Consider the following 27,899-nt stretch of genomic DNA (forward strand, 5'->3'; position numbering starts at 1 on the left):
CTTCCCTGAACCTCAGCATCTTGACAGCACAAACAGTGACAGATCTGGTCTGAGGCCTCCTCCAGGAAGCCCTCCCTGACTCTTCCAGGTAGAACAGGTGCTTTCCTATACCGTCCTGGGAATCTTCTGTCCTAGCTCTAAGAACCTCCCGCCTCATGCTAGGTTCATTAGCCTTGGTCTGTCCACTATACCAGACTGACAGCACCTAGGGCGCATGAGTGTTAGGAGGGAAGGAGGATGGGGGAAGAGAGGAGAGGCCTCAAGGAGCTCCAAAAAGGACATTCTCAAAGTTAAGCAGGTGCCTGGAGTGGAGTCCAGCCAAAAGCTCAAGAGCGTTTCAAGAAAGAGTGTCTTTAACTCTGCTGAGAACAGGATGACTGACATGGCTGTTAGATTTAGCTATCATGGGACACAGGTGACCTTGGCAGGAAACAACAGCCTTTTGGTGGTATATCTGGTCCAGGCCTGTGATGGTTTCCTTGAGATGTCACCTCTGGGTCTGCCTGAGCTTCTAATGCTGACAGTACAGCCCTGGCTGGACCTCCTGGCCTCTGGTACCTCTCTCTTCACTTCCCTTCAGAATCTTCCACCTCCCCGGCCCAGTGCTTGGTTAATGAGCTTCCTGGCCACTCCCATCCTAAAAGCCAACCCTCCTCCTCCTCCATTTCCAGGCAGTGAAGACTCAGGCCCCAGGAGCCAATCAGCTGAGTGGGGAGGGAGGGGGTGGCCTCTGTGGGCTATTTCCGGGACCCAGCCCAGCTGGACCCCTGGGCTCCAAATGTACTGCCTGACATCAGCCCTGGGTCTCTAATTTGCTGGGTGAACTCAGGCCAACCCCTGCACCATCTAGCCTCAGTCTATCCACCTGTATTTAGAGAGCATCAGGCTAAACTCTGCTCTGATGTAATGAGTCCTCTCAGAGTGCAGACAGGGCAGCTGCAGAAGGCTAAGCCAGCAGGGGTGTCCTCCTAGAACTTTTGGGAAGGAGCAAGGAGCACCTCCCAGGAACCTCCAGGCCTCTCTCTCCTCACCCAGACTGCAGGGCCCATGCCTCCTGTCTAGGAATCAGGTAAATGAAGAGGACCGAAGAGATGAAAGGGGAGCCTGGCATGGCAGATGCATCCACCAAGCCGAGAGAGGAGCATCATCTCCTGGGAGACGTAGACAAAGATGCTGGAGTCAAACCCTTCAAAAGAGGCGGCCCTCAGTGCTCTTTCAGCCACTCCAGGGGTCAGGTGCCTCTGTCAACACCTCTACAGCAGCTCAGAGCCCGGCCCCACAAGCTGCTGTGGTCCCAGAGTTGGCTGTGGCCTTGTCCACAGGCCCCCCTTGCGCACTGCACTCCAGCCTCCCTGGCTCCTTCTGCTCTTCAAACACTTCAGGCACTTGCCTACCCTAGCACCTTTGCACCTGCTCTTCCTGCTGCCTGAACAACCTTCCCCCTGACAGTGGCACACCCTGCTCTTTCATAACCTTGGATTTCTCTACTCAGGTGGCACCTTCTCAGTGGGCCTTCCCTGACCTCTAGAAAGTTGAATATTCAAGGCTCCCTAAACACCCCCTAACCTCAGTCCCCAGTATCCTGTCCCCATTCCAATCTGACATACTGTAAGCTCCACGTGGGGCTGATATTTACGGAGCACCTATTATGTGCCTGGTGCTGGGTCTGGCCCTGGGACTCAGCAGCCCCACCCCGACCCCCGCCCCCGCCACTGGGGCAGGCAAGGGCGCCTAGCTGCGCAGCTGGTGGAAGAGCTTTCCTCATTAGCAAAATGAGGGAAAGGCAGGAAGCGATTATTCGTCAGGCTGCTGAGTCCTCGGTCACAGAAAGCACCCCCAAAGCCCCCGCTGGAGCTAAACGAGCCCAGATTTTGGCCTCAGAGGACCCCAGGCTTTAGTTCCGGCTCTGCAGTCCTCATCTGTGAGAGGGAAGGTGGCGCTACCTCCAGGCCATGGCAGTGATGCCCACCCCACCACCTCTGGCTACCCTCTTGTGCCAGGCATTGCATAAACGTCACTCTAGCGCACCATCTGTGGCCCTGCACAGTCTCTTCTCCCTTCTTTCGCAAAGTAGAAGATGGAAGCTCAGAAATCCCGTTAATCTCACGGTAACCAGCATCTATTCAGCACGTGCCAAGTGCTGTTCTATGGACTCTGCGTGAATTGCCTCTCCTAGTCCTCTCACCACCCCTGTGAGAGAGACCCTTTGATTGTCCTTGCTTGGGCACAGAGAGGTCAAGAATATCACCCAAAGTCACGCAGCTAAGGGGAGAGCAGAAATGTGAGCCTTGCAGCCCTGCGTCTTCTTCATCAGGCGAAATTGCTCCCCAGCTTGTGCCAAGTAACTAGGACAGAACCTGGCACTCTGGAAATGCTCAATCCTGACACAAAGCTGCTCCACTCTATGGCACCATAAATATATGCACAAGGGTAGAGCTAAGCCAGCACCTACCGCTGCATTTGTCTATTTTAGAATAGCCTGCATTTGTTCATGCTTGCTGTGTGCTAGGAAAGGCTTCCCCTGCATTCTTGCTAATTGTTATTACTTGTGTCTTCTCGTTTCACATAGGAGGGACCAGAGAGGTGAGACAGCTTGGCTAAGCTCACATAGCAAGGGACAGCGATTGGTGAGCCAGGAGCTGGAGCTATGGCCCCAGGGTCCCAACTGTCAGCCTGGTGCTCTCCAGACTTCAGACGGGCCACAGGTAGGCACACAGCCGGCAGCCAGGAGCTACTCGAACAAAGAAAAGCTCCGCTTCTCCTAAACACATAAAACAAGCCTCTAATCCTTGTTATTAATGTAAATAATATTCCAGCAAAGAAAGCAAACTCCCTGCCTTCCCGAGGGGCTTCGGGGGATTACATCGACAGTGTCCGACGCAGCGAGGACAATCACCAATTGACTCTTATGAAAACTCCAATAATGCGGGTATGATTGCTGCTTTGATAAGCTCGCTGCTGTGAGCGAGGGTCAACCACATTAGGAAAATGTAATTAGACTAATAAATTCCAGGCAATCCTTTTTTTTTTCCTTTCCTCTTTGCTCTAAGGAAGATGTACTCACAAGACCTCATTACCCACAGAGAGGCCCCACAGTGGGCTTTGATGCAAAGGAAAGCGGCTCTTAGACTGCCTGGGTCTGGCCCCAGAAAGATCCCTCTGGGTCCCCGCAGCTCCAGAGCACGTGGGACTCACTGGTCAAATGGCAGAGGCTCCAGGGAGCCGGGAGCTAGGGATGCATGGCCAATTCCTGCTAAACGTCATTGCTCTCCTCTCGTCCAAAAGGGAGCCCCCCCACCTCCTCCTACCACTGTTGGGTTTCCTCTCTCCGGTCCAACATGATCCTGCATAAACTACATCTTTGCCGAGTTTGTGTGGTCAGAGTTGTGGAGCTGGCCCAACACCGCTGGTGCTGGCTTTCCTCCAAATAAAGGGTGGGATCCAGAATTTATGAGAGGATCCAGTATGGTGCCTTGAGATCCCAAAAGACAAGCTGCTGAGGTTTGGGGGAGAAATCGACTTTAGGAGAGGACCAACCTCACTGAAAGACCAGAAACCTTCACAGGCCCTGAAATGCCGAGTAACAGCCCACCTTCTGGGGTGAGGCGAGCCTTACAAGGAATTCCTTATCTAGAAAAGACCCTCCCACGCCTCATAACTCCTGATCCAAAGTGCTATATCCATGCTGCTATAACATTAATTTTGAAAATGCATATTTGTTCCAATGTAATCAATATATTAGGGAATAATTTCAGCACTATGCAAACTTCTCATGTGTTGATGCAGGAATCTGTCCCCTAGAAACACTAGGTGAACATGGAAAACACGCCCAGGAGAGCTGATCCTCACAAGGATACACAAAGCGCATGCACTGCACAAGGACAGTGAGCCACGCCGTCCACAGCGAAGGTTAGAGCTCTGCGTCCTGTCTCCCACCACCTCCCTGTTCTCCTGCTTTCTTTCTCTGTCTCTGTACCTCCCGTTCTCTTCGCCTTGCACGCAGGGTGGCAGGTATGGGAACCAAGTGGGCAGCTAGCAATTAGAGTACACACTTCCACAAGCAAACTTCAGCTCTTTTTCAAGATAATATATGGTATTTATGGTCATACTTACGTATTTCTTAACCATAAAACATGGATGACTCTGCTACCACTTTATTAGATTCCCATCTTTTGTGTGTGTGTCACTGAGAAAGTGTTTTAGTGTTTTTCCCATAAACCCTGTGGCTTTTATTGTGCAATTCTGCATAGCGCAGTGGTTTTAAGGAATGCGTGTGCCACGTCATGGCAGAACAGGCTGTTCTTCACATGCACAAGCCACGCTGCAAGGCAAGGGCAGTGGGGTGCGGGACCACCGTTCCCAACACACAGAAGAGGAATGTGAAGTCCAGAGCAGGTCAAGACTCACCAACATCCTAATGTGTGTGTGCTGGCCCTCTGGTCTTGGATTTTGATGTTCATGGCTCACCTATTCTGTACCCAGAGCTATGCTGAGCCCTTAATAGCCAAGTTCAAAGGAAGAGAGCTGAGTGGTTAAGAGAACAGGCTTCTGAGTTAGAATTCCTGGGCTCGAATCCCAGCTCTATGGCTTAGCCTTATGACCTCAAGCACATTATGCAACCTCTCTGTGCCTTGGTTTTCTCATCTGTAAAATGGGAATGGCTCTCAGAGAGGCTGTAAGAATTACAAAATTATCCATTCTAAGAGGGCTTACTGAGAATAGTAACTGAAGCCCTGTGATCGCCCCAAAAATGATGGCTACCCGCATCATCAAGGCTTACCCTACCCATTGTGGACTCCGATGCCAGCCAAAAGGTGACAAGAGATGGGGACTGGGTTGGGGATAGGGGATGGAGTCTTTTGTTTTCAGACTCAGGTTCAAATCTCAACTCCCTTGCCTTCTCCTTTGCAGTCCTGGACAGGTGACTTGGGCTCTTGGCCTCAGTTTGGTTACCCATAAGTGGGGGTACAAATTCCATGCTCATCACGGGGCGGTCATGAAGATGAACGGGATCCCCTGTGTAAGTCAATCGGGCAGAGGGCCCAGCATAGGAAGTGCCAGGGGTAGTTGGGGTATAACCCCAGACTGTGTCTGCTGAACCCCACCCACTCTCCCGGTTCTTCTCCCCAATAGTACTCAGAGGTGCCAGAGGACAGAGCCTGCATTTGCAAGAAGAGAGTCTACTCCTAGTTTGCTGGATCCATCCAAAAGCCACCATCAGGGTCACAGACTTCCCTGCCTGCTGTGCACATCTCTGTATCTCAGAAGAGAGATACAGAGATACAGTCCCCGCCTGTGGAATGGGCCTATTGCAGCCTAGACTCTGCCTCCCCTCCCTGCTAGATCCGGAGATGTTTGGGTTGGGCTGGGTTACTGCCCTACAACCCCCAACCCTCCCCCAGTGATGCTGGCACCACAGGGTCAGGGGAAGACTATGCCACAGCAAACTACTAGTGGACAGGCCACATCCCAAAGGACAAGCTCTTCCCTGACCCTCCCAGGACATGTCAGAAGTCCCTGGGATCAAAGGCTAGGACCGGAATGGACGTGAATGAGCGCTACTCCGACACCTACTCTCTGCCTGATACCAAGCTAAGCATTCTGTGTGCAATAACTCATTTCATCTTCACAGCTGCTTGGCCAAGGAGATAATATACGTCCACTTTACAGATGCAAAAACTGAGGCTGCAGCAAGGTTAAGTGACTTTTCTACCCAGAGTCACAAACGCAGCAAGCAGCGGGGAAGGGATCTGAAGCAGCAGCAGGGCCGGGACCACAGCCCACATGTTTCCACCATGCCATACCTCCCTGCCCAAGCCAGCAGGTCTGGCCAAGTATCCATCTCATCCTCTCTCCCCAGGCCTTGGCTCTCCCGCCTGTCAAATGGGAAGAATGTGGCCTGTGCGCATCACTGGATTATCTGAGAAGCCAGGAAGAGGACAAGATACTTCATGAATTAAGAAAAGGACCGTGGAAGAATATGAAACCACCCCCTCTTCCGTTAGCCTTGACGGTGCTGCAAGAAACAGTGGGGACCCCAGCACCTCACTGTCCATTCACCCAGCTAGTGAGCAAGCCCCCTCCTCCACTGCAGCGTGTCGGGGCATCTGTTCTCTGCGTGACACCCTCAGTTACAGGCACTCAACTACGCCCAAGGCAGTCAATAGCAACTTTCAGTACCTCTAGCTGCTAGGGGCCTTGAAGCCAAAAATCTACCTCCCTGTCAATTCTGCCAATCAGGCCTGGAGGACACGCCTCTGGGACAGCGCAGGACAAATCCTATCTTCCCTTCCTGATGGTCATGGTTTATACGCTCCTTCCCCCAAACCAAGTCATCTCTTTCTGGGCCAAATATCTGACTGTCTTCAACCCGCCCTCCTGAGATGAAAAGAATGATGATAAAGATCAAGGTAGTATCAGTGACTGACATTTAATAGACATGTAATAGGCATTATTCTATACTAGGAGTCGGCAAACTATGGCCCACGGGCCAAATCAGGCTTGCTGCCTATTTTTATATGGCCTGAGAGCCAAGAATGTTTTTTGTATTTTTAAATGTTGAAAAAAAAATCAGAAAAAGAAGACTATTTGTGACACATGAAAAGTATCTGAAATTCAAATTTCAGTGTCTATAAATAAAGTTTTATTGGAACACAGCCACGCCCATCATTTACATATTATCTATCTATGGCTGCTTTCAAGTTACAACAGCTGAGTTGCAGCGTCCGACAGAGACCATATGGCCCACAAAGCCCAAAATGTTTATAATCTGGCCCTTTACAGAAAAAGTTTGCCGCCCCTATTCTATATGCTTTACAAGTATCATCTCAATCCTCACGATAACCTATGAGGAGGTAACTGCTGTCATCTTCCCATTACAGATGAGTTCTTAGAAGCTCAGAGATGTTAAGTAAATTGCCCGCGCCCCCAGCCTCACAGCAGTGAAGCCAGGATTCAAACCCAGGCATTTGACTCCAATGTCTGTACCCTACCCACTCCCCTATTCTTCCTGGTCAGAGCCCAGGACTGACAACTGCTATCACCACCGCAGCCCCAGTGGAGCCACTCCCTTTCCTGACTATATAGTCCATCTTGGTTTCACTGTGCACGGTGAGAATGACCAGCTCACTGGCCACTATGACCTCTAGATCCTCTTCTGCCACTACTGTCTCTCCGAGGTCTTTCCCAAGCTCTGCACAGGTAGAAATGACCAGCACATTGGCCAATACGACCCCTAGATCCTCCTCTTCTAAGCCTTGGGTTCCTACAGGTCTTTCCCAAGCTCACCCTTAAAAGGGCCTATAAACTCACTGCTCTCTGGATACTAAAGAAACTAATCCAGGAACACCCTCCAGACTGGGGACTAAGGTAGCAGCTAGTATGATAAAGCCGGTAGCTCTTAGCCAGAGGTCTCTAAAAATTTATGAGAGCCGATAAATCTTGCTCTTGGGCTGCCCACTGGCTTCAAATAAACCTGTCCTGCCCCTGATTTTGCAGCAGGGGTAGAAAGTAGACGTCCCTGGAACTCTGAGTTATGAAAATCTCAAGGCCACCCTCCCTGCTTCTCTCTCTGAATCTATGAGAGAAAAGGTAGCATACTCTGTTGCCATAGAAACTAGGCTAGGCTAAGTCTGCAGCAGGAAGGATTAAAGATAGACGTTAGGAGGAGGAAGTAATCCAGAGGGAGAGGTATAAGCACACCGATTCTAAATCTCTGAATAAAGTTTCTCAAAGAGGCTTCTACCCCATTATTAACTCTGAGTTCAGATGCAAATTATAAACCACAGACCTCATCAATAAATACAAATCAACATATCTAGAAGGCAAATATTTGATTTTTTTATATGCCTATTAAATGTAGCCATAGCTCATCTGGCTGGAGGAGACCCAAATAATCCAGACACTGCAAGCTGGTGACCCCATAGGCCAGTTTCAGCCCACGGAGCTACTATTATTGGCCTATACTGTCTTTCAAACATTTCAAATAAGTTGCTAACATTTAAAATTTTAATTATTTTGGAGCATAGTTCAGATTTCTGGATTTTCTTGAAAATGCCCCAAAGATGTGGCCCAAGAAGCCCTACATAGTGACAGCTGGTTGGCCCTGAGCTGGGGCTGACTCTGCCAGGTGAGCACGTGCCCACCAGGCCCCTGTATTCCCACGCCCTCTTCTGCCCTGCGCCTGGTCTATTTCACGCCTCTGTCTCTCCTGGAGGGCTCCCGCAGGTAAGTGGGCTTGTGACGCCCCACCACGATCACCACCACCCCCTTTTTACTGGTGGACAAACTGAGGCCTACAGAGAACTGTCTTGCCTAACAAGAGACAGGGAATTCGTGACAGAGCACGTCTCCCAATGTCCAGGGCAGGACTCAGCTCAGCCCTGTCTGGAAGGAAAGTCTAGAAGCTGGGTTACTGTCTGCCAGCTACAAACGTGTCTAAGGTGAAAATTAGGTTTTCCTGCTGACCCTGATTTTGCTAGCTTTGTTCCAGCTCTTTACAGCAGGAACGGAGAGAAGAGAAACAGCTCTGAGAGACAAAGAGAAAGTCTCCTCAGCCCCTCTCCCGACACTCTGCCGCCCCTGCCAGCCCACAGCCATGCCCAATGTGCTCTAGGGATACCGGGCAAGAGAAGGCCGAAGGAACAGAATCAAGGCGCTCGACAGGACAGATCAGCAGGCTGCCTGCCTTCACAGCTGGCGATTCTGCAACACAGACCGGTGGAGAACACTGGCCAGGCCTGGGCCACGTCACAAGAAGCGGGACCTTCTTTGCAGCTGACTCACTATGTCACTTTGTCCAAGTCACTTAACCTCTCTGACCCCCGTCTCTTCATCTGTATAATATGGGAAATAGCAGTATCGATGGGTTAAATAGGCTACAACAAAGCACTTAGCATAGTGTCAGGCACATGGTAGGGATGTCAGGAAGCAGTGGACCACTCCTCCCGCTCTGCTTCCTGACACAGTCACCCTCCCAAGACTATACTCCTCAGCCTGGTGTCCAAAGACACCTTCAGCCTGCAGCTCCAGCCTCACTCCCCACTCCCTAGCAGTGAATCAGCATCTCTGCCGCTACCTCCACCAAACCCAGCCTCCAGGCCTTTGCCCTTGCACTAAGCCTGACTCGGAGCTCCACTCTCCAAACCCCCCCCTCCTATTCCAGGCAACCCAGCCCTAGAGGCCCAGCCAGATCAGCGTGTCCAAAACTTCCCCAGACCCGGGAACCTCTCTGCACTCTGAGCTCAGCCCTTTCATTGGCTTGGAGGAACTCAGTTCTGTTCTTTAACATTCCATTTGATGATATCCTCCGTCCTTAGCATCTTAAAAGACCAAGACACTGCTCACACGTGCAACTCTTAGGGTACAGGAGGTACTTGTAGCAGCCAAGTGCCCAGCCCCTCTTCTTCTGACACTAGCACCCCAAAATTCCCTTCGAGGAGTAATCCTCTCCCCAAACTGCAGTCTTGGCAGGACTGTTGAACACGAGCCCTGCACATTGCCAGGCCAGGCCTGGCCACAGGGTCAAATCCCCACCAGTTAGGTCCCCTCTCTCTTGTTACATGGTCTTGCAAAATTCTCGAGCTGGCTGGAGCTACCCATCCTGGTGGGGTCCCCAGAGGGCCTCGAGCAGATCTTCCTAGAAACACCACCCACCCACCCCGTTCCCAACCAGAGCTAGCTGGGTTCCCACCTTTTCCCAGCCAGTCCTTCGGCCCAACTTCAGATCCAAGAGTTTCCTTCTGACGATTCCTTTTCTGCTGAAGTTGGCCAGAGGCAATTTCTGTTACTTACACACATGGAGCCCTGACTGATTCTCTAAAACCCCACATCACATACACGCTCACCCCTGCCCCCCAGGACTGAACCCACAGACACCCAGTCCCACCAGAGGGATTCACGAGCACCTGTTCTGCACAGCCAGAGAGGCCAGGGCCTCACGCTTTCGAGAAAAGCCAGGCTGCCACCTGCTTGAGTAACGCAGCATCATTCCTCCCGTGTCAGCAGCCACGGCATCCCGGTGAGCCGAGAGGCGAAGCAGGGGTGTTGTCGCATTTGAAATAAATAAATAAATAAAAGCAACAACGAGGCATAACTGAGCAGGCAACACATAAAGCAGGTATTTCTGCAGATGTGAAAAATAATAATAATAAAGTACCTATGGAGGATAAACATGGTAAGCACTGATCTACAGTCAATACCCAAAAAGCAAAGGGCTTACTGTGCATCAAGAAACCAGATGAGGCAGCCACAAAAGAGCAGTGCCCGGGAGCTGTGCGCCCAGCCACAGGCCTAGACGAGGCCAAACTCAACCCCCAGGAGTACAAGGAAGGTCTTAGCGGGGAGAGAAGGATGTGCCGACATCAGCCCGGGAGGAAAGGAAAGAGAGCGATGTCTAAGAAGAGACTCTTTAGAAGCACCCTGAAGCTAAGTTGCCAGCATCGTCTCTCCCCTGTACCACAGGGACGGCCCCCACACTGGCCTCCCTACCTCCGCCTCATCCCCCGGTTCCACCCTCAGCAGTGAAGTCAGATCCTATGGTCCGATGCAACCCAGGCATCTCCTCACTCTTACCATTCTGACCTCACCTCCTGATGCCCTCCTCACTGTTCCCACAGCAGGCCTCGACAGTCCCACCACAGGGCCTTCGCACACACTGCTCTCTGCCTGGAACCTCTTCCTCATGATGCTCACCCACCTCACTTCCCTTAGGTGTCTGTTTCCCCCGTCCCTGACCACTGTGGCCAAAGTCGTCGTCTTCATCACTCTGTGTTCCTTTTCCATTCATTTTTCTCCATAGCTCTCTCAACCTGAAACCGCATTCATCATCCACTTATGGTGTCTCCCCCAACTAGAATGGAACTGTGTGGGGGCAGGAACTTTGTCTGTTCTGCCCAGGACTGAATCCTCGGCACCTAGAACAATGGTCAATACATAATAGATTCATTCATTCATTCATTCGACCATAGCTTAGGAATGAACCGATGAACACCTCTGAGAAAAAAAAATGCAGTGCATTCCAGGAATGATGGCTTTCTGGATGGTTCATGTGGCAGGATGGTTAAAGCTTGGTCTCTGAAGATTGAGTGGGTTCCAATCCCAGCTTCATCACATTGTGGCTCCTAGTCCTGGGCTAAGTATACCCTCTCTAGGCATCAGTTTCCTCATCTGTAAAGTGGAGATAATCACAGCCCCCACCACCGTGAGCTTCAGGGAGGAATAAATGCATTAACGCCCAGCAAGTCAATGAGGACAGTGCCTGGCAGGCTGTCAGCGCCCAAGGTTATGACTTTTGCTTTTGCTATTGCTACTCTGCAACCAAATTTAGATAGCGGTAGAATAATCAGGAGGCCCTCTTGAATGGGATATTTGCACAGAAGAGGTCCCAGACAGAGTGTGTGTGACATGGGTGCAGAAGACCTGGGTTTGAGCCAGGCTCTGCCACTCATATGCTGTACAATTTCAAGAACGCACAACTTCTCTGCCGATTAAGTCAGGGCCAAAGTACCAGTCCCAGCCTCACAAGGCTGCCACGAGGCTCCAGATTGGATCAGGGATGTGAACGCAATTTGGGGAAGACAAGGGAGTGAATCAATGCATCACATCTATTAGTCACTACTTTTGCAAAGCAGCCAAAGTCAAAAAGCCAGGGTTCAGAGATGCCGCCTCCATCACAGCCACGGAGCACCCAGATCCCTTTGGAGACGTCAGCAGTGCTTTCGAAGCCTCAATTACAAGGGCTGGGAGTGTCATGGAGTGTCACTGCTTCTCACATTTTGGTCACAATATCATCCAAAAGCTGAGGGTGACACTGGGGAAATTACAGTAATTACTCTGTAGGAGGGCAGGCCATGAGAAGTTGGCTGCTCTAAAACCTGGGGTGAGATTTAACTCCCTGGGAGTTGAGAGAGGTCTCGAGGGAACCTCTGCATCGCATCCTAAGACCCGGGAAATGGTACCCACGCCAGATGTAATGAACCCACGGCTCATCAAACCAGGCAGGCAGGAAAGCCTGATGGATAAGAGCACAGATATCAGATCAGACCCGTCAGCACTGCCCTGCCACGGGCTGGACGTTGTCCTGAGAAACTTCACATTCCGGGGAGTGGAGACAGATCGTGAATAAGTCAGTGAATCAGGCATTTATAGAGAGTCGGGTGACATGTGCCACGAGGGAGCAACAATGATAGTGTGTGTGGAATGGAGCCAGGGCTCTGGTCAGACCTCTTAAGAGGGGATCACTGAGCTGAGACCTAAGAGATGCTACAGAGCCTGCCATGGAGAGGGGCTTGGGCATGTTACCTCACTTCCCTGGGCCTCGGTTTTCTCACCTGTCAAATGGGTAAGTTATCACACCAACTCCATACGGTTATTGTGAGTGTCTGATGAGTTAATGTGTAAAAAGCAGAGGGTCCTGTCTGTAGGTAGAGCTCAAGCTGAGGTGGTTTGGAGGCAAAGAGTGGGGGACCGTGAGGCCTCCGTGCCAGGCGCTCTCCTAGGCACCAGGACACCACAGTGAGCTAAGGCAGATAAAAATCCCTGCCTGCGTGGAGGTTACTCTTCAGTACACACGGCCTGGACAGCCAAGTTGACATGTTTCTCTTCCTCCAGGCCCACCACATTCAGGGACCCAAAGGAGGAAGGCCAGCCCCAGCCTGCTCCGCAAAACCCCAGACCCGGTGATCCTTGCCTGCTCATCTCAGGGAAGGAAGCGTCCAGCACCTGCAGTTGGTGCCATCTCCCCACAAGCTGGATTCCCGCAGCATCCCTCCCAACTCCGCTCTGGCTGGAGCCCCCAGCGCTGCACAGTTGGCACCTGGGACTTGTGTGTCATGGTGGCTTTACCTGGGTGGATTCCAACATCTCGTGTCTATACAGCCCCCCTACCCAGATCCGGGGGACCCAAGCTAAGTGCCATCTTGGGCCACTGGGCAGGGGCACAGACAACCAGCGACTAGGCCATCTCCAAGGGAGGCTAAGTGGAGAGATGGAGAGGGAGACGCTGCAGCCTGTTAACACATCAATTTCTGCATGAACTCCCCTGGGGAGCCAGGCGGGCAGAGCTGGAGGAATGAGGGCCTCGAGACAAGTGGAATTTTTTTTAAAGAAATCTTCAGCTATTAAAACCCAGGCTCTCAGGCCACATCGGGCATGCCACGTGGGCCTGGCAGATCATCGGCAGCTGGGACTTGTGTGTCATGGTGGCGAGACAAGGAGGACGAGGCTGAACCCAATAAGCACCAGGACGAGAGGTGCTGTGGAGGGGCCCCCAGGAGCTCAGGCTGCTGAAGTCACAGCATCACCAACCCCACCTCCAAGGGTACCCAGGGCTGGAAACTGCCTGTCAGAACCTCATAGCATTCCTGACCATGCCTAACAGAGCAATAGGAAGAAATATTGGGCTGGAAGGAAGCGAACCCCCCGTTTTCAGGCTGACTTTATGACCAGTCCCCGCTGGCTTGCCCACTGGTATTTGTCCAAGCTTTAGGGAGGGCCAACTATGTGCCGGGCATGGAGCTAGAGGGTCTCTCAACCTGGGCGCTGTTGACAATTGAGGCAGGATGACGGTCTGCAGCAGGGGCCGGCCTGTGCACTGTAGGATACAGAGCAGCTTCCCTGGCCTCTACCCACCCCTTGGGTCACACCTAACGCCAACCCCATCATCGGCCGGGAACTGGACCGTAGTTGCCCACCAAGGGGAGGGACCAGCCAGAGGCTTCCGCCTCCACGAAATCACCAGCACCCCCACAGCCCCCTTCCCTGCACCCACCAGGGCTTCCCGAGCCCCGCTCAGCTCGACACAGAGCTGCTTTCCAACCTTTGCTACTCTTGTCTGGGACATGTTATCAAAAATAATGATTATCATGATAGAAGGCACTAGATCAATCATTGTCCCAGTTAGCCCATTCAGTAAATGGGAAGCTGAGGCTCAGACCTGCTGAGTCATCAGCTGGTAAAGCATGGAACTCCATTACAACCCCTGTTTCCCGAGGGCGGAAGCCCCCACTGCACACTCACAAAACCTGTCGGCCCCAAGGCTCCCAACCGCTCATCCTTTTTTGCAGAGGGAGAGAACGGGGGAGAAAAGACTAAGGAACATTTTGCCATAAGCCTTCCCCTGCCCCAAGTGCCAGCAAAAACTCAGAAATCCTGGGAACCCTCTCATGGAGAGGGCCTGAGGCTAATGAGGAATAGGAGGGGTAAAACGTTAATGAACTGCTTACAAAGGCTCTCAAGCCAGCAGGGGCATCTGCAGCCCTCCAATTCCTCAGAACCTCCTTCCAGGCTGGAGGCAGGGGACACAGGGGGGACCAGGGGTCCCACAGAAGTGGGGAAGGCGGTTGAGGGACCCACTCCACCCCCAAGTTTGAGATGGGAAAGCCAGTGAGGTCACACAGACATGACTAGGAGGGAACCAAGGATGCCACACCTCCGGGGAGCCTTTCTAAAGACCACACCACAAGGCACCCCCATGCTACCTGGTCACTTGACTCTACGGTCTGAAAGCAAGGTCACAGGGGCCATGGGCCAGCTCGGGGCCAACACAGGGGTACATCAACACAGCCCACACACACTCCCACTCCCCAGCCTACCTGGTTTTAGACAACATGAAACCCAGACAGAATGAAGCCCTCAGCACGATGGAAGCCTTCCAAAGACAGAAATTCCATAGCTGTCCCAGAGCCCGCAGTGTCTGGGGACCCACAGGCCAGGCTTTCTCATCCTGCAATGAGGTGTGAGAGGAGGGGAGAACTCCAGACAACTAGGCCACTCTAGCCCAAAGGTCTCAGTCCAAGAGACATCAACTTGCCACAGCGAGGCAAGCGCTTCCCCACTGCTTTTCCTAGCCTGGCCACCAAAGGCGAACAAGGAATCAGAGGCCTGCTCCTCTCTCTCACACACACACACTCCTTTCATCATTGCCTGGGCCCCACCACGCAGCCCTACCATCCCCACGGACGCAGAGGAAAACTGAGTCCCCAGGAGGCCACGCAGAAAGCGCCAGAGCTGGGAGCCTCTCCACTGCCACCTGGGGCCCACAGCTCAGGAGTCACCGGGGAACAAGGCTTGTGGGGGCACCAAGGAGGCCACCCACACAGGCCACAACCTGACCAGAGAAGCTCGGTTTTTCCTGCAACCCCACCACAAACGCCGGCCCCTGGGCTCCCGCCTGCAGCCCAGGCCCCTCAGGTCGGGAATCAGGGACCAGGGGCTCCACAGTGCACAACCGCTGCCAAGCAGTCACACCCAAGCGCCTGGCCAAGAGAAAGGGACCCATGGTGAGACCTACCTGCTAGGAGGCGAGCCAGAGCCTCTGGAAGACTGAATTCTGATGGCGCCTGGCCCAGGTGTGAGCCTTTTAACAGCTGACTCTACGGTCTTGAAAGCGTGGCCGTGGCACCTGAGCCTCTGGTTTTAAATGGCCCAGGGGATGGGGCCTGGTCTGTGCTTGATGGAGCAGTGGTCAGGGGAGGAACAGAAAGTAGCCATCCTTCCTTTCCGCGTGGACCAGCGACAAGACCCCTGGCCTAGCAGTCAGTGGACCCGCCACGAATTTGCTGCAGGACCTCACAGTCTCAGGCCCCAGAGCCCTATATTTGAAGGCTCGGACTCTCTGGTCATTCGTCTCCACCCTGGGTCCTGGGGACTTAGTTATGCTGGACTCCAGGCAGAATTTCCAGCACCTACCATCTCACGGCTCTCCCCAGCCACCAGGAGGCCACGTTTGCTCCCAAGTGGTCTTGTTCTCAGTATCCTGAGTAAGGTGAAGGTTAGGGGTTGGCCTTTTAAAGCCACATTCCTCCAAGAAAGCAGGAGCATCTGGGATCCAGGTGACCTCAGGTGAGCACATGGACCCCTGAGACCTTCCCGCCTGAGATGAGGAGAAACACACGACGTGGCCTCCTTCCCTAGATGCTGGGTGCATTAGAGTTGAGTCATGTGTTAAGAATAGGGCCAGGTGCGGCGGCTCACGCCTGTAATCCCAGCACTTTGGGAGGCCGAGGGGGGAGGACCACCTCAGGTCAGGGGTTCGAGACAAGACTGGCCAAGATGGCGAAACCCCGTCTCTACTAAAAATACAAAAATTAGCTGGGCATGGTGGTGGGCGCCTGTAATCCCAGCTACTCGGGAGGCTGAGGCCAGAGAATCACTTGAACCCAAGAGGCAGCGGTTGCAGTGAGCTAAGATCGCACCACTGCACTCTAGCCTAGGTGAAACAGCGAGACTCAGTCCCAAAAAGAAAACAGAACAAGGTTGGGCCCACATACCCAAAAACCTGCCTTCTCGTGTTCCTTTGGTAATTAATTGTCCCACTTTAAAGGTGAAGCTATGGAGGCCTAGCAAGGTTACCTGGGTGGATCACACAGAGTCTGTGCCAACAAGAGCCCGGCCCAGGGAGACCGCTGCCTGCATCCAGTAAGCAGCCCAGCTCAGTCCCCGGGGGTAGAAGAGAGGGAAGCAGGTAAAGAAGAAACATGCATTTATTAAGTCCCTGCTGCATGCCAGGCACTGTGCTAGGCCCTTTTGCATCCAAGATCTTTCTAAATGCCACAATGGCCAGGCACAATGGCTCACACCTATAATCCCAGCACTTTGGGAGGCCGGGAGGAATGCTTGAGCCCAGGAGTTTGAGACCAGCCTGGGCAACGTAGCAAGACTTTGTCTCTACCAAAAAAGAAAAAAAAGATTTAAGCCACACTGACCCGCATCCCCGAGTTTGCATACGGTAGCTCCTCTTTCCTCCCTCTGCAGTGAAGCACCCACCGCCACCAGCCTGGCACATTCTGGGCCCAGACAGGGATAGGGGCCTGGTTCCCTCCAGTAAGGACTTGTTCTACCTTATTTAAAAGTCACTGCTGCACATAATTAGAGGCACTAACCCCTCGGATCCATCTTTCTCCTCAGATCGGTTTTATAGCCAGTAATAACTCTCGTAAATTCCTCAACAGATGGAAATTTTATTTGACTAATCATGGCCGCTTGACTTGCTGGGGCCCAGCAGCTCGGGGCTTGGACAGGCAAGATGCCAGTTGGGGTGATTGTCAGGGGGTTGGGCAAAGTGCCCAGAACCCAAGGCCACCTTGGCCACCCACTCCTCTGAGGGATGCCATAAGAAGGCATCAGAAAGTGCCTGGCACTGCACAGCAGTGGGCAGCTGTGCCCCACCTTCTGAGTCCAGAAATGTCTCTGAGCAGGGCACCAAGACCCTTTGCCACCCCCCTGGGCTCTTGGTCTGTGAACACATAATGGCTAGCACCAGGGAGAAGCTAGGACATCCTGCCTGAAACACCTAAAAATGGCAGTCCTGTTGGCTGCCACCACTGCGCATCTGCTCCATGCCAGCCCCATGCCAAGTACCCCTCATGCATTATCCCACTCAGTCCTGGCAACGATCCCATGCACGCCTGTGAAAAATCCATTTCACAGATTAGGAAAAAGGCGATGGGGCAAAGTCCCACACCGAGTCACCAGTTTGAGCTGCCACCCTCATCTGGGGAATTGAAGACTGGCATCTCCCCTCCTATTCACTCCTTCTAAGATCCACATCGAATTCATCAGTGTTACTTAAAACAAAACAGACCCACAAAACTTCCAGCAGCTCCTCGGCACCCTCTAGACCAAGTGAAAGCCCTGTGGTCTGGCCTTCCCAAAGGAACCCCATTCAAGGTATTTATCCAAGAGATACGAAAACGTATCACACAAAAAAGCCCGTCCACTCAAGAATACACGTCATAGATTATTCATAATAGCCCCAAATTGGAAAACCGTGGACAAACTGTGGCCAGTGTGTACGACGGGCATCACTCTGCATCCTATCAGGAGGGGGAAGCTAGGCAGTCATTTGAATAGGTAAGTTTCATATAAAGGATTATTAACCATAATGGGAGATGGAATTAATAAGAAATTGGCTAGAAAGAAGGAAAGGGAACTCTGAAGAATATAGGTTTAGGAGACAAAAGGAGCAGCTGCTGCCCCCCAGGGCTGAAAGAGACCCTCAGAGGCAAGAGTCCCCCACCCCACCCAGTGCTGAGCTAGAGTATCATGCAAACGCAGCTTCTCCAGGGCTGACGTCCAGCCCTCAAGGAAGAGGCTTCTACTCCAGTGCTATGGCAGAGCCCCTGAATAACAGCTCCTCAACTTGGGCTGAGAAAATGCCCAAGGAGGAGCCTCCACCCAGAAACAAGCATCCTCCCACAAACACCCCTGAGGGCTGATATCCAGGCCTTGCTGAAGACGGTATGGCTGTGCCTCCCTACATAGGGGAAAAAAGAGTTGGTCTAGAGCACACCAGCAGAACTTGCAAGAAAGCCAACCTGTAGAACTTACCAGAAATCTGCCCCACAGGGTGCCACAAAAGCTGCTTACACGTGTCTCACCAGAGGCACCCACTACAAAACTGCCTAAAAGAAAGTGCTGCTGGCCTCTGCTGAGCAAAACAGCAGCCAGCACTGAGCAGCTGCACGTGCTGCAGGAGCAGGCCCTGTGAGCAGGGGGCAACCAGGAAGCAGAAGGTCCCTGCTGCAGAGGCTCCCCAGCGCCCTCTACTGGCAAAGCCCAGCTTGCTGCCTGGACAGGGAGAAAATTTAAAGGGCCCAGATCCATTTTCACCAGGCAGGCAAGAAGGGTGATTGGACAATGAAAAGCAGTAATTGATACCCAGAAAAGGCCATCTCTTTGACTACTTGCCTTCCATATGAATCCTCCTGCACACCACTGAAGTCCCGTATAACAACACAACGGTGTATTTCTATCTAAGAAGATACAGTTATCATTCTTATAAGTTCTCACTCCCCAAAACAAGGAAACTAATAGGCCCAGGAGTCATCGTGGACTATATTTATTATGACTTAAATACCAATCACAGTTCCATGGAACATTCTGTCACCTAAATACTACAAAGTTGACTTCCAAAAACTTCCATATAAAACAAAAATGGGAAGAAGAGAGAAGAAAATGGATAATCACCAAGTGTGCTTACTTAACTGTTTATTCAGGAGCTCAGAAAATAACTTCAGGGTGGGCATGGACCAAGCAAATCTACTGTGAGTCAGACTAGAGCTAAGACTCTATCCCTGACCATCACAAGCCCCACTTTGACTTATGAACCAGAGTGGCATTTTAGATCCCCAGGAACCAGCATCAGTTCAGAGTGAGTGTCAAGTAACTCCAGAACTGTCTGGGTATGTCCATTTCCCCATTATTCTGGTAAATGGTCACAGGTCCCTTTGGAGGAAGGTTTGGAGGAAGATTTACAATAAGTATTTATGGCAGATGCAGGCTCCCTCCTCAAGGTGACCCGGCCACCCAGGGATTCTGGGTCTGTGAATTAACTCAGGGTCTGGAAACTGGATGAGAAGCCATGACTGTCGATTGCCATGTTTTGGCTACTGGGTCTAGAACTTTCTATCACATATAAAAATACATGAAATAATATTCTAGTAGGCTGCCCACTTATTTCATTCCCAGAAACACTCTGATCAATTCACCACCACTAAAAATCCCGATGGGCAAAGGCATTCTGCCAGCCCATACATTCCTGCTACCCTTTCCAGTGTGTGCCTACCTTGTCCTTGACAGTCAAGTGCTGCCCCTTGGTCTCTGCTACTTCAGGACCCCCTTATCCCCACTGAAATCAGGGAGCCCAACTCAATGGAGGCAGCCTCTATATTCACAGTGGCCTACAAAAGAGAGCAGCCGCCGTGCATTTCAAGGACAAAGGGGCTCCCTCACTAATGGATCTCTCTATGTCTCTGTCTTTGGGTCCTTCTTGTGGAACATAGGTGGTGGCAGCAGGAGAGTGCAGATTAGACATGATACATGCAGTCCAACATTGCGGTCTCCCCGAGCCTTTGGATTCCCTCCTCCACATCATGACATCACAACCTTCATTAACTGCAAGTTACTGTCAAGTCCAAGTTTCAGTCAACCAACCAAGTTGCTAGAGCCACCTCCAGCTGCAGAAGCTAACAGCCAAATTCAGAACCTCTAATGAGTGTGCCCCTATTAAGGCATTCAGCCCAATCTAGTGTTACATTCTGCCTTTCTGGATCTAAAATCCTTAGAATCCACTCCCATGTGTGTCACCAGTCTTGTCATTCTTTTTCTGTTTCCTCCTAGGTCAGTCTGTACCCATCACCGTGGAACATGCTGAGATTTGACCACAGCTAGGGTCTAGTGACAACAGCAGGTGGCTGTGGTGAGTCTTGAGAATGGGCATCGCCTTTCAAGACATCTGCCCCAGCCGAGATTATCACAGGGTTTCTTAACAGAGGAAGACCAGTCTCCTCATGCACTGAGGAGGGCAAGGTATTTCCACCTGATAAGCTGAGGGACGTGGTGGGCTCAGAGTGACTTGTAGTTTAGGTTGTTGGTTTCATCACAGTTCAACAAATGTCCCCACTCCATGTTTCAGGATCCCATTCTTTCACGATTCATGCCCTAATTTGTCCAGATGTGATTCCAACTGTTGTCATAATTCAGCAACCAACACAATTAAATTTGTTGTTTGATTTTCGGCAGTATCAGCCCTGTGGCTGCAAGAAATAAGAACTTCCTTAAGGGCTGCCATAGAAGCTGTCTGATTCTCAGACTGTGGCTCAAGGAGAGAGTTAATGGACCTGGGCTTGTCATTTTCTATGTCATTATCTACACATTTGTCAAATTTTTATGATATTATTATTTTTTTAGAGATAGGGTCTTGCTCTGTCACCTGGCTAGAGTGCAGTGGTGCAATCGTAGCTTACTGCAGCCTCAAACCCCTGGGCTGAAGCAGTCTGCCTGCCTCAGCCTCCCAAAGTGTTGGGATTAAAGGCCTGAGCCACCATGCCTGTGCCCGGCCTGCCTATACATGTTTTAAATAGAGCATTGTATCTGGTTCCTCGAAGACAGAAGCCCTCAAAAGGATCCATCCCACTCCACAGTTCTCACAGTCCTCATTATGGTCACACAGTCAAGTGCAGCATCACTCTGGCTCCCAAGGGAAGTGCCTCAGGTGGCATTTTGTCTTAATCAACCACAAGGGATAGACTGATTAATTTTAATGTCACCACATGTCTTGAGTAACTAGCGCCCCATTTCCCATTGGCAAGGAACTTTTCACTCAAGCCCAAAATCACCAGAAAACCAATCCCCAAATGGTACCTCTGTGGGTCCATCTCCTGATACCTATTCCTGACACCAATTCTGTATCAGTTTGGGTACAGTTAAGGAAACTATACAGTGATTTTTATAGGGAAAGTTTCATATGAAGAATTATTAACTTATAACCGAGGACTGAATTAACAAGAAATTGACTATAAGGAGTAAAAAGAATGATAATTAATACAGAAGCAGCAGACACAAAGAGCGACCACAACCCACAGAGCTGAGATGGAGCCTCTGAGGACCAGACCCCACCCAGAGCTGTGATAACCCCCTGCTAAGAATCCCCCACACCAGAGCTGGATAAAGCCCTCAAGGAGGAACCCCTCAAGGCCAAGATAGAGTCCCCAAGAAAGAGCCCTTGGGGGCTTTCATAGGTTCCCCAAAGATGAGTCCCCCATCAGAGGTTAAAAAAAAGTTCCCAAGAAGAGGCCCCCAAGGCTGAGCCACAGCTCCTGGGAAGAACCCCTATTCAAGGGATAAGGTAGAGCCCCAAAGATGAGTTCCCAGAGCTACCAAGGAAGGGCCCCCCGCCTGGCCACCCAGGGCTGTCATTGATCCCCCAAGGAAGAGTTCCCTCCCAGGGCTGAAATAAAGTCCACAAGGAAAAAACCCCTGAGGGCTGTAGTAGAGTCCCCAAGAAACACCCTCCTGCCACCTGTGGCAGAGACAATGTCCTCAAAAAAAAAAAAGCCCTCCCAGGGTTGAGGAACAGCCCCCCACCTCAGGACTGAAATAGAGCCCCAAAAAGAGACCCTGACATAGAGATAGCAACCCAAAAAGAGCCCTTTACCCCAGGGAAGGGGTCTTCCACCAGGTTAAGATAACCCCCCTTCAGGAGGTGCCCCAACAAGAGGCTAAGCTAGGACCCCCAAGGAAGGACCCTCAGCCCCACACATGTGGCTGAGGTACAGCCGCTATGGAAGAGTCTCCTCCAAAAGCTGAAATCAAGTACCTAAGGAAAAGCCCTTGGGCTGAGGTAGAGCCTGTCACCGCCCCCTGCCCCCCACAAAGAAGTGTCCCACACACACACCCTTGGGGGCTGACATCCAGGCCTTGCTTAAGAGGGCATATCTGTGCCATGGGAAGAAAAAAAAAAAACAGGGGCCACAGCCAGCCAAAGTTATTAGAAATTCAACCTGTAGAACTCACCAGAAATCTGCCCTGTAAGATGCCACAAAAGCTGCTCTCAGAAGCAGTGTCTCACAAGAGGCACCCACTGCAAAACTACTCGAAAACGCTGCTGTGGGAGCTGCCGACCTCCGCGGTGCACTGCGAGCGCCAGCACTAGCGGCTGCACGTGGTGCCGGAGCCTACCCTGTGAGCACGTGGCAACCAGGAAGTGGAACCTCCCCGCTGCTAGGGCTCCCCAGCGCCCTCTACTGGCAAAGCCCAGCATGCCCGCTGGCCAGGGAGAACATTTAAAGGGCCCAGATCCATTTTCACCAAGCAGACAAGAAGGGTGAATGTGGAGCAGAGAGGCAATAATTTGATAACCAGCAACAGTGAAATATCAGCAGTGAAAAAGAAAATAACTACTGATACATAAAACAACATGCATTAATCATATACATATTATGCTGAGTAAAAGAAACCAGACACAAAGCAGCACAATCTGTAAGTTTCCACTTATATGATGCACAAGTTATCTGAAAAGGAATTTGGAGGAAAGAGACTTTAGTACAGAAAACAGTTTGCAAACTTGGAGATGCACCCTCCACTGGAAAATGAAGGGGAGTTCCTAAGAATGAGGGGAAGGATCAGGTTTTACAGCAAAAGTTCCTGCCCAGGTTCCCAATCAGATCAAGTAGTGCCAATGAAGGATTGAAACTTGCTTAGTTCTGATTGGTCAATACAGCTGAGCTCTGATTGGTTGATACAGCCAGGCCCTGATTGGTTGATATACTTGAGCCCTGATTGGTTGGTTCAGGTAAGCTGGGAAAGTACCAAAGATAAAAAGGTACAGGTTTTCGGGAGAAATCAGGGTACTTATGTGAACCCTAGTCAGCAAGTGGCTGCTTCACTCTATTTTAAATTTAGGCCCACTTAGCCATTCTGATTTGGGGGCAGGGGGGTAGTATTTATTTCTTTTGTAGAGAACAGGGTCTTGCTATGTTGCCCAGTCTGGTCTTAAACTCAGGGGCTCAAGTGATCCCACCACCTTGGCCTCCGGAAGTGCTGGGATTACAGGCAGGAACCACGGAGCCTGGCCCACTTAGCCACTCAGGATCCATCTTGAAGATCTGGCACTTTCAGGTTCACATTTGTTCACAATATGAAGTTCAAGAACAGGCAAAGCAACCTACAGTGACAAAAATTTAAAAAAAAATACAGGTGGAGATGGGTTTATTTTGCTGGAAGGGGGCACAATGGAATTTTCTAGGGCAATGGAAGTACTCTCTATTGCAATTGGGGTGCTGTATATATTTGTGAAAATTCATACTGAACACTAAGATCTGTGTGTTGCATTGCAGATAAATTATACCTCAGTTTTTTAAAATTAGCCCCCAAACTTGATTTCAAATCCAGTCACTGTGTACTACCTGTACGCAGTGGGTGATATGGTTTGGCTTTGTGTCCCCACCCAAATCTCACGTTGAATTTTAACAATCCCCAAGTGTCCAGGATGGGGCCAGGTGGAGATCATTGAATCATGGGGACTGTTTCCCCCATAGTGCTCTCATGATCATAAGTCTCATGAGATCTGATGGTTTTACAAATGGGAGTTCCCCTGCACAAGCTTTTTGCCTTCTGCCATGTAAGACGTGACTTTCCTTTGCCTTCCAACTTGATTGTGAGGCCTCCCCAGCCGTGTGGAACTGAGTCCATTAAACGTCTTTCCTTTATAAATTACACAGCTCTGAGTATGTCTTTATTAGCAGCATGAGAACAGGCTAACACAGTGGGTAAACAAATATTCTTGAATAAATAAATGCACACATGAATCACACATTCTTTTTGCTCTTCTCACATCAAATTTCCGATGTTTCCCCCAGATTACTAATCTATTGGCCTGCTTTTCTGGGCTCCCATAGTCCTCTCCTCTTAGTCCAGTTGCAGCTTTTATTACACTAATGTTAGCTTCAGAGAGGCAAAAATCTCTGGTTCTACCAGAGAACCCAGCATGTCTTGAGTGCTCTGTGCCTGACACTCTTTTCGGAACTCTCATATGACAATAATCTATGTGGTAATTACTCCTCTCGTCCCCATTTTACAGATGAAGAAACTGAAGTATAGTTTGTCCCAGGGCCCACACTCTTTATCACTTTGTCTTAGAAGTCAGACCGTCCTAGGTTCAAATCTCAGCTCTTCCACTTACTAACCATGGGTCTTGGGCAGGGCAACTGATTGATGCAGGGCAGGCAAGCCCCAAAGCAGAGCTTGGCCCATGAGGGTTCTTGGCTTCCTCCAGGAAAACATTCAAGGGTGAGAAGAAAGGGTAGAAGAAAGCAGAATTTTATTTAAGGGCCAGTGTTACAGCTCCAGCCTTTGACTGCTCCTGCAGAGCAGGGCTACCCATAGGCAGAGCAGCAGCTCAGGGCAGTCTCAGTCATATTTATACCCATGTTTAATTACATGGAGATTAAGTGATGGTTTATACAGTAATTGCTAGGAAAGGGGTAGTAACTTTTGGGTTGTGAGATCATTGCCATGGAAAGGGGTGGTAACTCCTGCATGTTGCCATGGCAATGGTAAACTGACATGGCCTACTGGTGGATGTGCCTTATAGAAAGCTGCTTTGCCCTGTCTGTTTTAGCTAGTCCTCCATTTGGTCCAGTGTCCAAGCCCCACATCCGGAGTCAAGACCTGCCTCCCACCTCATGATCACTCTGAATCTTGCTCTACTCATCTTTGAAATGGGGATAATAATATTTTCTTCTTGGGTTGTCTTGAGGTACAAATGAGCTTATCCACATAGAACTTTTAGCAGCGTCCACCGCAGAACAACCACTTACTCTCGGTAAATGACAAATTTCATGCGTTCTAAGACACACATTTTCACATTTTCACATCCTTGAAATCAAAATGTGTCTTACAACCGATGGATCTCATAATCTCCTTGGACAGTGACAGTTGTGACAGTCGTCATTGTCTCTGCAAGAGCAAACCTGGTTCCAGCTGTTCCCATTGTTGACACTTCCATGCCTCAGCATCAAATAGCTCTTTCGGTAAGAATAAAATAAAAATATGATGGGCTAAGAAAGCATCATGCCATACTTTAGTTCACAGCCACTTTTCTTTCTTAGTGGTACATAAATTAATGGTGTGTCTTGCAGCTTAGGTTTGATAGAATGCAGTACAATATTATTAGCATAAGTCTGTAGCCCACACTGTGGGTGATTGGATTATTGTGGCCTGTTCTTCCTGCTTCCCTGTTAGAGAATTAGGCATCCCTGCTTTTGCGATGTGATTGTGCAGTGCCTCACATCAGAGGAGGCAAAGTGTATTTCCCCACCCCACTGATGATGTAGGCCTTGCCCATGTAACCTGCCTCCATATGTGAGCATCAGGACAGTACCCCATTTCTAAGATGAACCCTTAGGAGACATTGCATGTTCCTGCCCAGTCATGAAAACAGGCCCTGAGTATTTTTCTTTTTCACTGGTGCAAGGAGAATGAGAGACAGCTGAAGCCAACCTGGCCAACCGGCAGCCTGACGCAGAACCACCCCAGCTGACCCAGCCAGCTGGGAACAAGAAGGATAATTGCTTGTGGTTGCAAGCAACTGAGATGTGGGAGCTAGGGGCTGCTTGTTATGGGGCATTAGCATAGCAGCAATAGCTAATACACTCACTAAACTACAGGTGCTTTAAGGGCAAGGCTTGTGGATCGTTTATCTCCATATCCCCAGCATCTAGACTGGTACCTGGACATGGTGGGTGTAGAGGGCACAGGGAGAGATCAGGGGAAAAGGCAGGCTTTGGAGTCACACAGATTGGGTTCAATTCTCAGCACTGCCACTGAAAAGCTAGGTGAACTTGGGCAGTCCTCTGGAGTTCCCAAGCCTCAGTTTCTTCATCTGTAAAATGGGGAACCCCATATCACAGGAGGGTTAGAAGGGAAATAAAGGATGTGCAGGGGCCTCACTCAGTCCCTTGCAGCAGGTGCTGCAGACGCACTGGTTCACTTACCGCGGTAGATGTTTCCGATGTAATACATGACCAAGTCCCCTGTAACCCATTTCTGTACCCCCAGATCTGCCAGAAAACTCTCTTCCAGATGTTCCTGGCACATGGCAGCAGGTTCTAGCAGGGAGGGAATATTCCTGGGAGAGAAGGTCTGGCAGGAGCCAGGAGAGGCAGTTGCCAAGCTGCTCCCAGCAGCCCAGTCCCCCAGGGACCCCTTTACCAGTTCTGTTTCCAACCTGCCTGATGGCCAGGTGCCTGGGTTGGTGCCAGGCTCAAACTTGGCAGACTTTGTGCTCCCCCAGAATTTTCCACCCCAGTTACTCCCTGTGAAAAGGCAAAGGTGAGGCCGGGCACGGTGGCTCAAGCCTGTAATCCCAGCACTTTGGGAGGCCGAGACGGGCGGATCACGAGGTCAGGAGATCGAGACCATCCTGGCTAACACGGTGAAACCCCGTCTCTACTAAAAAATACAAAAAAACTAGCCGGGCGAGGTGGCGGGCGCCTGTAGTCCCAGCTACTCAGGAGGCTAAGGCAGGAGAATGGCGGGAACCCGGGAGGCGGAGCTTGCAGTGAGCTGAGATCCGGCCACTGCACTCCAGCCTGGGCGACAGAGCGAGACTCCGTCTCAAAAAAAAAAAAAAAAAAAAAAAGAAAAGGCAAAGGTGGAGAAAATAGCAGAGGAGAGGGCTGCCCATCTGGCCCAGGGAGGGGGCAGGAGTGACCCAGCTGTCCTGACAGGAGTTCTGCCAGCCAGAGGGGCCCACATGCACAGCATATTCTGGTCCACCCACTGTGGGCCCCACCCTGGGACAGTGTTCAGCAAGGAGGCCTGGATTCCAGGCCTGACTTTGCCACAGCCTGGTGGCCTGGGCAGGTCTCGCAACCTCTCTGTGCCTCCATTTCCTTGTCTTTACAATGGGTAATATCTAGACAGTCTCCATGGTTTGAGTCCCAGACCCATCTGAGAACCTGCTGGAAGCCATGGACGGCCTCCTAAAAACAATGCATTAATTTCAGCAGTCCAGGGCCTGGGAGCCAACAACCCCAAAGGAGCCATCTGCTGGGCCCAGAGAGCCCTGTGCTTCCTGGACTGTTGGGGCTACAGGCCCAGGGGCTTCTCTCCCACCTGGACCCTCTCCAATCTCTCTCTTCCAAGGAAGCCCACATGGCCGTGGAGAGAAAGCCCAGAGGACCTTCCTCCCGAGCTTCTCTCCATGTGGCTTCGGGGATACCAGGTTCCTGGCCTCCTCCATCCCTGATCATTAATTATCCCATGGTTGCCATGGTTTTTCTGAGTCTTCCACACAGAGCAGGGCCAGAAACAAGCAGCAAATCAGATCATCAGCCAGTCTTGGGCTGGAAGGGTCTCCAGAGGTGACCTACACACACACACACACACACACTCACACACTCACACTCACTCCAGTCCTGTGCCTCAGTCCCCCACCGCCAGTACCCTGGGGCTGCTCCCCACCCCAGGGGCCCACTGATTTGCACCATCACTTCCTCCTCTGCTCACCACCCGCTGACACTGTTGTTCCACTTCTGGCAAAGCCTGTGGTGCCCACCACAATCAGTAAGGATTAGGGGGCACAAATGGTTAAAACTGGGCAGCTAGGAACCACAGCA

At 51.1% G+C, this 27,899-nt stretch overlaps 1 protein-coding gene across 1 annotated transcript in view; it reads right to left on the minus strand.

Moving 5' to 3' along the window:
• ACTL8 (actin like 8) overlaps positions 1-22,484 on the minus strand; it is a 74,311-nt gene extending 51,827 nt beyond the window's left edge. Inside the window, exon 1 of the mRNA XM_050792011.1 lies at positions 22,294-22,484. The gene's annotated coding sequence lies outside the window, so the exon portion shown is untranslated. The remainder of the gene's footprint in view (positions 1-22,293) is intronic.
• Between the last annotated feature and the right edge of the window lie 5,415 nt (positions 22,485-27,899).

Source organism: Macaca thibetana, chromosome 1, assembly GCF_024542745.1.
Source record: "Macaca thibetana thibetana isolate TM-01 chromosome 1, ASM2454274v1, whole genome shotgun sequence".
Classification (NCBI taxonomy): domain Eukaryota; kingdom Metazoa; phylum Chordata; class Mammalia; order Primates; family Cercopithecidae; genus Macaca; species Macaca thibetana.